Source organism: Solanum lycopersicum, chromosome 4, assembly GCF_036512215.1.
Source record: "Solanum lycopersicum chromosome 4, SLM_r2.1".
Classification (NCBI taxonomy): Eukaryota; Viridiplantae; Streptophyta; class Magnoliopsida; order Solanales; family Solanaceae; genus Solanum; species Solanum lycopersicum.
In genome coordinates this window covers 11,120,518-11,131,471 of record NC_090803.1, presented here as the reverse complement: position 1 = coordinate 11,131,471, position 10,954 = coordinate 11,120,518, and positions in this window count along the sequence as shown.

Sequence of the window (10,954 nt, the reverse complement as noted above, 5' to 3'; positions counted from 1 at the left end):
TATCCTTTCTTGACATCTTTAAATCCCTATTTTTCTCCTTAATTTTCTCTTCTTCCATTTTATTGTGAATGAACTATCAAATAGGATACAAAAATCTCCTAAATAAGCATGATGGTTAGTCATTCTTTGACATCCAACTGGTAAGCACCCAACACAAACTTATTCATCCTTGCCCTTGAATCGTCAACCATAGTTTGAACGTATTTGGGTAACTATATGAATTTCAAATAATACTCCTTCACCATCATATTTCCTTGACGAAGGTCAATTAAATCAAGTATCTTTAAATCCCCATCTCAAGGGGAAAGTACATGTCAGGCCCTGAGGTTACCCCTTAGACGTAACACGAAACCTAAGATCACAAGTGACCCCAAGCTAACCCTGAGCATCGCATATATCGAGAATACAAAAAAATTGAGTAAGACATGTACTATGCGGCTAAAAACAATGAAATATTAAATTGGGGAAAACCCAACTAGTCTGAATATATATGATATAATAATAATAGTGTAGGATGACTTAAACAACACTTAACAACTTGAGTTGAATCTACCACTATGCCTAAACTAATTATTGAGATGAGTTATTGTGACATGCCCTGAGCTAACTCTAACAAACTGAAAACTAGAAATAAAGACTGAGAAAAAAAGCATGTCTATTTACATGGAAGTATGAGGACTCACAAATGACGCTACTGAAGTCGAATAGAGAATTAATCTAAGCATGATTTTGATGCTAAGTGCTTTAACCTTCATCGTGAAACGATGTAGCACAAAGTATGTGTCAGTACATGGTATTTACTGATCCTGCATAATAAAGATATGTTATGTTGAACAAAGTATAATAGTTGAACAATGCATAACTTAGAAATTATATAATCTAAACAAGGATATAAAAATGTATGGAAGTATAACAGAAAACTAAACAATGCAAGGACCAAAAAAAGATAATACTAAAAGGTAACATTGTTTAACTGTATTATAATGTTAATGTTTAAAACCTAGTCAATGCACTAAAAGTCTCATTGTGGGAGCTATTATTAACCGACATAAACCACATGAGTGAAACATGGAGTTAGATGTATATGCCCCATCCATGGGACCCAATATGACTTTTCAGGGGTATAAAGCCATGAATGTGGCGTGATCACTGAAACTGATGCCAAATAGAAGGGACTTATAAACATACGCGGGCACATAGTTCTGGGACATTGAAGGTATGTTGAACTCTAGTAAAACTTGGTACTAAGTATACTTCCAATTGAATTTTCATGAAGCTAAAATGCACTAAATAATCAATAGATAAAAACTGACATGATAACAGAGAATGAAACATTTATGTACTGTGAATATAACAGTCAAAATCTGAAGCATGAATTTTTGTCTAACTGATCTACCAAGTATAATTCGTGAACTAGGATACGTTTACACAAGCTATAGTTTTTAGTTCTATTTAAAGAATTATACTAAATTATCAATAAATAAGTAATATAGATCAAAGTAACAAAAATAAAAATAAATTTTGAAAATTTAGAAACCCTATGTTTGAATAGTTTATGAGTCACTAACTGAATTCTAGTGATCTAATGGGTGAATAGAACAAACAAATGAAATCATACATACCTAGGGATGAAATAAACATAGAGATCCTTTGGCTTTAGGGGTCGAAATTCAAAGAAAACCTCTACTTGTTCTTTGAAGAAACTGGTGACTTTTCCTCTTTCTTTCTAGTCTAAGTTGGGTTAATGTTTGGAGAATGAAGGTTATGGGTATATTTGACTAGGGTCTTAGGCTTATATAAAGTTAAACGACTTAGTTTAGGCATAAAACGACATATTTTTAGTGCCCAATGCATAGGGGAAAAGACAAAAACAACCAAGACTTAAGGTTGAAGAGGTGCCACTAACGAGGGGATTGAGAGATTGTCATTTGAATCAATACCCTTCAACAAGGTCGTGATTGTGGCCCTTCGCATCATGGCTCTATTGAAGCAAGCATAAACGTTTACTCTAAGCTCGGATTTTAGAAAACTTGGTGGCATTGGGGAGAGGATTCAATTATCTTTGATTCGAAAATTCATAGACCACCTAATTCAATTTATGAGAAAAGATATGACCATTTGAAGTTGACCCGACATCCTTCATTTCTGAAAAACTGTCGACCCTCACCAACCACCAGATCTGCGGTCTGCTTGTCCAACAACAAATCCTACTTGTCAGTTGCGGGTGCAATTAGAGACTCCTAAATCATGGACCCCAATGACGGTAACCCACCAGTGGACCGTGGGTCCATAAACAAACAACGGACTATAGTTGTAGGTCTCATATCCTGGGATCCGAGGTGTTATAGAACATATATTAACAAAAACAACCCTAAATATCTCCCAATAAAACTGACCCTTATTAACGTCGTTCTCTTCCTTCCATTGTTCAAACAATATTTGACAAAATCCCTTAAGTTGATAAGCGACCAACTCTACTTCTCAACGAAAGTCACACCCATAATTCTCGTCAATGAAAATCTTGAGGATCTTTCTGAACTTTAGACTTAAGAAATTTTGGAGAATTCATCCTAGTAAATCCCCCCACTCTAGTTGTTGTAACCCATATTTGGGTTCATGGGAGACATAACCTTTCTATTTTCTTGAGACATCATAACATAGGATAATGCATGAATTGAGGATCGAAACTCATCATTAAAAACATGCATAGCCAAAGGGTTGATTGACACTTAGGGAACCTCCCGACTCACATTTTACAAAACATTCTTTGTCACATGATACCTACGTGGAGCCATTTTTGTTAAAGCATAAATCGAGGATAGGAGAGGCGGACTTTTATAGAGATCAAATCTATGGCACGAATTTAGAGTAATTAATAAAGTGGAATCTCATAAACATCATATAGCTACCTATTCGTAAATATGGCGCGCTTGAAATTCAGGTACACTACTCTACCCGAAGTGCCTTATGAGACATCCTAAGACTTTTCTAAACTTTGTGCTCTAAATACCAAGTTTTTAATGACCCAGAGTATACCCTAGACGTCACAATATTTATATGTCACGCCTCAAGAGAACCCCCTAGACGTGACACTGAATACTTGATCCCAAAAGGGTTACGTGAAGCTCTGTGCCTCTCAAAAGAAGGCATCACGGATCATCACTAGCCTATCGGTGCTCAGTATAAAGTTCAATTTCATTTAACTCATGCGTCATGGAAGTTGGTTTTTAGTATAAGGACATCATAGCTCAATAGATGATTTCTCATCTTATCATTAGTATTAAGTATAAATCAGTCTCAATACATTCATTAGAGTGTACATAGAGACTGGTGTCTTCATTAACATTACACTCTCATATGTGAGTATGTTTTGGTAACATTTACATAGGCTCATTTGAGATTGCTCTCATCTATCACATTAGCCTTTTATCATGTTGTCACCATTTTCATTAGCATTATAGATTGACATAATTAATCACCTCATTACGTGAATGCTCATTTCTTCTTTATCATCTAGTGTTGACTCAAGCATTATGGACGCTTGCATCTAGATTGAGATTTACAACTCTTTTGATGATTTTACATCCTTACTTTACATTGATGAAATGTAAATTCTCCTTACATAACATCCTTACTTTACATTGATGAAATGTGAATTATCCTTACATATCATCCTTACCTTAAACTGATGAAATGTAAATTTTCCTTACATATCATCCTTTGGTGTTAATGTGACTAGTCTCACACATTCTAAAACCTTTATTCGTGAATATTCTTTTAACATAGTAGCTTAGTTGTAATTAAGACTTGTATCACTTCCTTTAACACCCCATTCTGCCCACACACTTAATTTAGACCCCTTTAATTATGTTATAACTCACATTCCTTACTTACTTAAGTGTAGTAGCTTCATATCACCGTTTATGGATGATGAAAACTTCATTCAATGAGTTTCATGTGTTCCTATGTAATTCTTTTAGAGCATGTTGGGAGTTATACCAATCTGTGGAATGCCCTTGATTATGGGTTCATTGAATAAAATTAGAACTGCTTATATTATCATTTGATATTCTAACTACACAAGGTTGGCATATGATTAGTATTGGCATAAACCTTTTAATATTAAACTACATAACAATTTTTGTTGGCATGTGTCAATTTTACGTATGTTCATATTAATATGTATGAACCATTAGCCAATCTTTTAATAATTTAACATAATATTATAGCCATTTAAATGCATTACATTTAGAAAATGTATCGTTAGCCATTTTATTGGCATACTATTAGTATTGGCATAAAAAACTAGGCATAGATTTCATAACCATATTTGTTAGCATAAGCCAATTTTCATGTGCAACATGCTTATGTTTTTATACATTATACATTAGCCAATCTATTAGGTATTTAGCATAATGTTATATCCATTTACGTACATCACTTTTAGACAATGTATTTTTAGCCATTTTATTGCCATACGATTAGTATTGTCATAAACAATTGGACATAGATTTCACAGCCATATTTGTTGGCACAAGCCAATTTTCATGTGCAACATGTTTATGTTTTTATACATTATACATTAGCCAATTTTTAACTATTTAACATAATATTATATACATTTACATACATCACTTTTAGACAACGTATTGTTAGCCATTTTATTGGCATACGATTAGTATTGGCATAAACAGTTGGGCATAGATTTCATAACAATATTTGTTTGCAGAAGGCAATTCTCATGTGCAACTTGCTTAACTTTTTATAAATTATACATTAGCCAGTCATTTAATTATTTAACATAATATTATAGCCATTTACATACTCCACTTTTAGACAATGTATTGTTGGCCATTTTATTGGAACGAGATAGCCAATTCATTTAGGATATGATTTCAAAGTGGCCTTGTTAATCCAATTTTAGTTCATGAAATTAGAGTAACATTTGTAAGTCATAATGGACCGCTTGTCATTTTATAAATTTATAGTCTTAATAACATTATATTAATAACAAGTATGCATACAAATTGTAACATCTTCATGCATAACATTTTTGGACATATCTTTAACATAGTATCATTCTTTCAATTCGCATAATAACACTTAGCATCAAACAAGTCCAATTAATTGGTTTATTCAATCATTATTTAATCAAAAACCATACACATTAAGATCAGCCAGAAGCACATACCAATAACATGATTTCTAACCTATTCAACATTAAAATCGTAACAAGGATACTAGGAAAGGAGTTCGACAAGAATGACGGTAAACAACCTAGTTTACAAGATTTTTGAATCATTCGAAAGAAAGTTATCTTCGAGAAATAAGACAAGGAGAGAAACGCATACCTTAATTAGAACTTAATCAACAAAGAACATCTTGAACGAAAACTTGGAGAAACCTTAATCGCCTAGGAGAATCAATGGAATTTTCTATTTTTCATTCCCTCGCTTGCTAACTGTTTTGCGTCATTTTTTTCCCTATGAGTTTGAACGTGATTTGTAGGTTTAAGAACTTATCTTGAATTACCAAAAATCCCCTCCTAAGTTGATTAAACATAAGAAAACATAACACTTAGTCAAATCTAGGAATTGGTGTTGACTAGGGTGTTGGTGAATATTTTGACTTTATATTAATTAATTAAATACTTAATTTAATTAATTTAGGTACCTAGGAAAAGTACTAAAGTACCCCTAAGTTATTGGAACCAAAATTGACCCTTTTGGACCATCCTAGGTTAAGTACTACGATGTTTCTTGCATTATATTACGTTGGCATAAGAATTTTTGTTTAAACCTTTTAATTTAAATAAATGGATAATATAATTTATTAAGTAACATAGGTTAATTAATTAATCACACTTAATTATTTATAACAATAACTAATCCATTGGAACATCCTAGATTAAATACTAGGTTGCCTTTTTCTTGTCTCAACCGAAATCTTGAAACTTCTTTGTGATTTCGGTTTTGAACCATTAAATTAATTAATTAAGCTGATAAAAAAATTAATAAGTATATTAGGATAATTAATAAAGTACCCTTAAGTTTTGATAACCAAAAGTAATCCTTTGGACCATCCTAGGGTAAATACTACGTTGTCTTTTTCTTATCTCAACCGAAATCATGAAACTTCTTTGTGATTTCGTTTTTGACCCTTTAAATTAATTAATTAAGATGCTAAGTTAATTAATTAAGTATACTAGGATACTTAATGAAGTATACCTAAGTTTTTAGGACCTTAACTAACTCGTTAGACCATCCTAGGTTAGGTACTAGGTTGTCCCTTTCTAGTCTTAACCAAAATCTGAAAATTTCTTTGTAGTTTTGGTTTTAGCCCTTTTAAATTAATTAACTAATATTCTAAATTAATTAAATAGGTAACCTAGGGGAAATACTAATGTACCACTTAGTTGATAGGACTATAACTAACCTTTTTGACCATCCTAGGTTAGGTACTAGGTTGTCTCTTTAACTAGTACTACGTTAGTGTCAACCTGGTTTTGGTCCAAGGTTGCCGAGTGCACTACTGGGTGCATTTCGGTTAGTTCGTAGTTAGTTAGCTATTTGGGTCAGTAGGTTAGAGTCTAAAAATGGTAAGGAGGTTAGGCCCCACATGAAGTGGTCCCTTGGGCACATTTTCATCATAACTGCCGTAATCGAATTCGGTTAGGGTGGTCCCCTTCTTTGGCAGCATCTTCACATGTCTTGCACATGTGCTTGCACATGGGTTGTTTGCACTTTCCTAACTAGCTATTATTTATGATTCATTTGGGAATGTTTACTTAATGTCCCAACGATCCTCTCTATGTCCTGGGGCACTGTTTAATCTACATGATCATTTTAAATGATCATGTGCTATAGTACTAGGCTTGACACTTGGATGCATAGTAGGTACTGTTCTTTACCAAGCTCATTAATACATGGAAAAATTGGCTAACACCCTTTAAGCGAATACTTTCTAATATGCCAAATATTTTTCTTCTATGGGTACTTTATAAAAAATGGCTAATAAACCTTACTTAATTTTCTATACTATGCCCAATATTCATCAATATTGGGCATTGGAATGCCTATGTATCCACATTATGCATTCTTACAGACTTACAGGTCTCTTCATTAGATATGTAATTTTTCCGGAATGTTACAACACTCTTACTTAACCCTTGTAGGGTTATAACATTTCATCACATACATCTTAGGTTCACTTACTTTTAAATGTGTGCTAGGCTTATTAGTCTATACATATAAGCCATGGGGCTTCATTCGTAGTTTGCCTAAGTTATTCATATTTACCCAAGATTATGTGGTACAAGACTTATGCATCTTATAGATATGACAAGATATTGATTTCGATCTTTAGAGGAAACATTCATTAAATATTTACTTACGTTTGACTTATGCGTCAATACAGAATTGGGCAAGGGAACCTAATTTCGAATCCCTTGGAAATCACTTAATCTTATTTTAAACTTGATAATCGTATTATTTAGATTTGGGGACACGTAGTTCGATTCCCATAAACCCCATAATATTTCCTCTCTTTTTATCCTTTCCTTTTTCGTTTATGTGAAGGAGGTTGTGGGTTAAATTCCCCACAAGATCATTATTTTTCTTTTAATTAATCTCTTAACTTTCTCACCTATCCAAGAGGTTGTGGGTTCAATCCCCTCTCTCCACATTTATTTTACAATTTATTTTTTTCCAAACTCTCTCATACATTCAACTGCTTGTGGTTTCAATCCCCACTCACCATATCTATTTTTTCCTTGAATTTTTCTCAAAAATTTTTTTATGAAATTTTAATTTAGTGATGTCATGGGTTTAACCCCCAATGACCTCACATTTAAAAAAAATTAAATGAAGCTCTTTTTTTTTCAAGTTGGTCGAGACTACAATATCCAGCACGGTGAAAATTTAGTCTCTTCAAATACATTTTTGTCTTAATTTTTTGTTGATTTTTTTGTAGCTTTCATGTAATGATGTCTTGGGTTCAATCCTTAGTGATATAATTTATTTTATATTCATTATTAATTGCATTTTGTACCATTTTGTTTGGCCTAACCCAACCTACCAAATGCTGGAATTTGTTCACTATTTTCAGCTTCTTTTTATCATCATTAATACAATAATGCTTAAGGCATTTCGTGGATCATTTCGTGCATCTTTAAGTGTTAATTTTTTTATGATTATATTCAGCCAAGAATTACCATTTAATCCAGAAACGTTACACCACTTTTACAACTTATGATTTACACAAATATTCGCACATAAAATTCAACCATATAAACATATCATTTTTCACATACATTCAGTTGACATAACTTAACATGCTTACAATTACAAACACATAATAAAGAACACATTATCACGAAAATCAAACTTCATACTTAAACTATTAGCAAACATACCAACAACATGATCGCGAACCTATTTCACATTGAAATCAAAGGGATACTAGGGACAATGAGTTCGACAAGAAGGGGAACAACCCTAGTTTTCGAGTAGATTCATCTGAGCCTTAAGGGTATATTGGGAAATGGAACAACAGTAATAAAAACCATAACTTTTATGATGTTCAAGCCTCGACTTCCTGCCCAAAATCTTCTCCAAAAATCACGTCCAAATCCCCTCAAAGTCAACAGCAACTTGACGGACAAACTTCTCTTTTCCTACGTGATTGATTTTGTTTTTTTCTTATATTTTGCTTATCTACTGTTTTTTGAAGTTATTTGATAGAGAGAATCGTGAGTGGAGTGATATTGACGTGAGAGAGAGAGAGATGAGTGTGGGAGAGAAGATTTTTGTTAGGATTAGGAGTCTAGTTAAGGATTCAGTCAAATTAGGTTTTTATTTAATTATAAAAATCTTATTTACTTTAATTTTAAATCAGATAATAAATAATAAATCTAAATTAATTACATCAATTTACCAACTTAAGTTAAAAACACTTTAATTCATTTCTTCCACCTAGGTTCGAACTCTGGTGGAGCAAGACTTCACTTCACGAGACCAATTTCGGCCCTCTCTACAAAAAATTACACTCCACCTTATTAATTTAATAATTAATTATATATTTAGGGTAATTACGATACTACCCTTATCCTGAATAAAAGATAATTTTACCCCTAGACCCTCCAAACCTATGATTTTCTCTTTTAAGTCTGATAAGACTCATTTAAGTAAATATTCGTATTAGGGAGTCCAATATGGTTGGAACCAACCTTTCCTACATTAACTAACACCCAAGTTAGTTCTCTTAGATGTAGCAAGGGTTCCGAGGTGTGGTTCTAGGCGCTTCGATTCGTGTGAACCCGGTCTAATCATTGGCATTGTAGACACATTAAGCTTTACTTAGCATATCCATTTTTAGGGTTGTTACATTATCCTCCCCAAGGAACATTCGTCCTCGAAAGACTCTACTCTCTACTAAGAATAAGTAAAACATCTATAGAATGTATTCCTACATAGGTAATTCAATACTCCACATTGGTGAATATCTGATTCACATTTTAACATGAAGGTGCACATCATTGAAGCCTACTAGTAGCTTCACATTAATAGACTACAGAACTCTTTCCTATACTAGTCTCATCAAAGCATACAACACAAGTAAACATGTAAGTCATACAAATCAGACCCCAACATGATGACCTAAAACATATTTACCTCATACTAGTGCATAAACACCATACACAGTCAAATACATGAAAGACTAATTAAGGATACGCACTCGAGACTCCATCAAAGGTGCCTTTCCTTGCACCCAAGGACTTTAGTGAGAAGAATTCTTTCCTCCTTGGAGCCTCTCTACTTTGACTATTAGGTTGAGCTCTCTCCTTCCCTTGTTCTTGCCTTCTCCTATTCGGACAATCCTTCATCATGTGCCCTGGTTTGCCACAACTATAACAAGCGTTAGAATCCATCACACATTCTCTCCCATGCAGTATGCCACATGTAACAATCCTAAAAAAATAGAATAGATAATACTTTAGGTGATTTATAATTATTTTAGAAATATTATATTTTAAGGGAATAATGGTCTTTTTCAATTATTAATTAAAGAAAATAAGATTTTGTATTAATTTCCTTTCACGTATTAATTAATATAAAATACATTTTGTATTAATTAATCAATCCTATTTTTACTAAGTCTTGAATCTAGTTTCCTAATTTTAATAACTCTCTCCCTCACGTTTCTCAACTCTCTTCCACGTCTATCAACTGTCGTTCTCTCACATTCTGACTAACAAGAAAGCTCAAGAACAATTTAAAAAAAATTTCTTCACACTTTAAAACCACACGAAATGTTTTAAGAAAAGCAAGGTAATTAAAAACGTCAAGGCAAAGGGAGGTTGTTCGTCGAGTGGTGTGTACATTCAGAGGAATTGGGCGTGGTTTGGAGGAGTTTTTGGGCAGAAGATTCACACTTGAAAAACATCAAAAATTATGAGTTTCTCTCCTGGAATTCATTATCCAAGAGTATTTTTTTCTTTGAAAGATTCTCAAGGTCTTGAAAACTAAGGTTTTCCCCCTTTGTATCTCCTTGTCCTTAGTTTCCAAATGAAATCGTAGGATCGACATGTTGTGATTCTAGATTTGGACATGAATTATATATTTATATTGATTGTGAACATGTTTATGTGAGTGAATTTACGAAAACAATATTTGAAGTGTGATCATAAAGTTGGTGTGTGTTTGTGCACGTGGGCAGTGGCTTTGGCTTCTGTTTTTGGGTTATATAAATCATGTTTTCTTGTGTATTTTATGCGTGCAATGTGATGTTCATTACCATGAAATATAGTAGATTGAATTCACCTTCTTTTAGCAAACTAAGCTTATGAAAAATGTGACTAAAAATGAGTTGAATAATAACAAGAATTTTCCAAATTTGGGTACTCTATAATAAGGTTGAAATATGGGTTTTAAAAGGGAAAATTAAATAAGTGAGG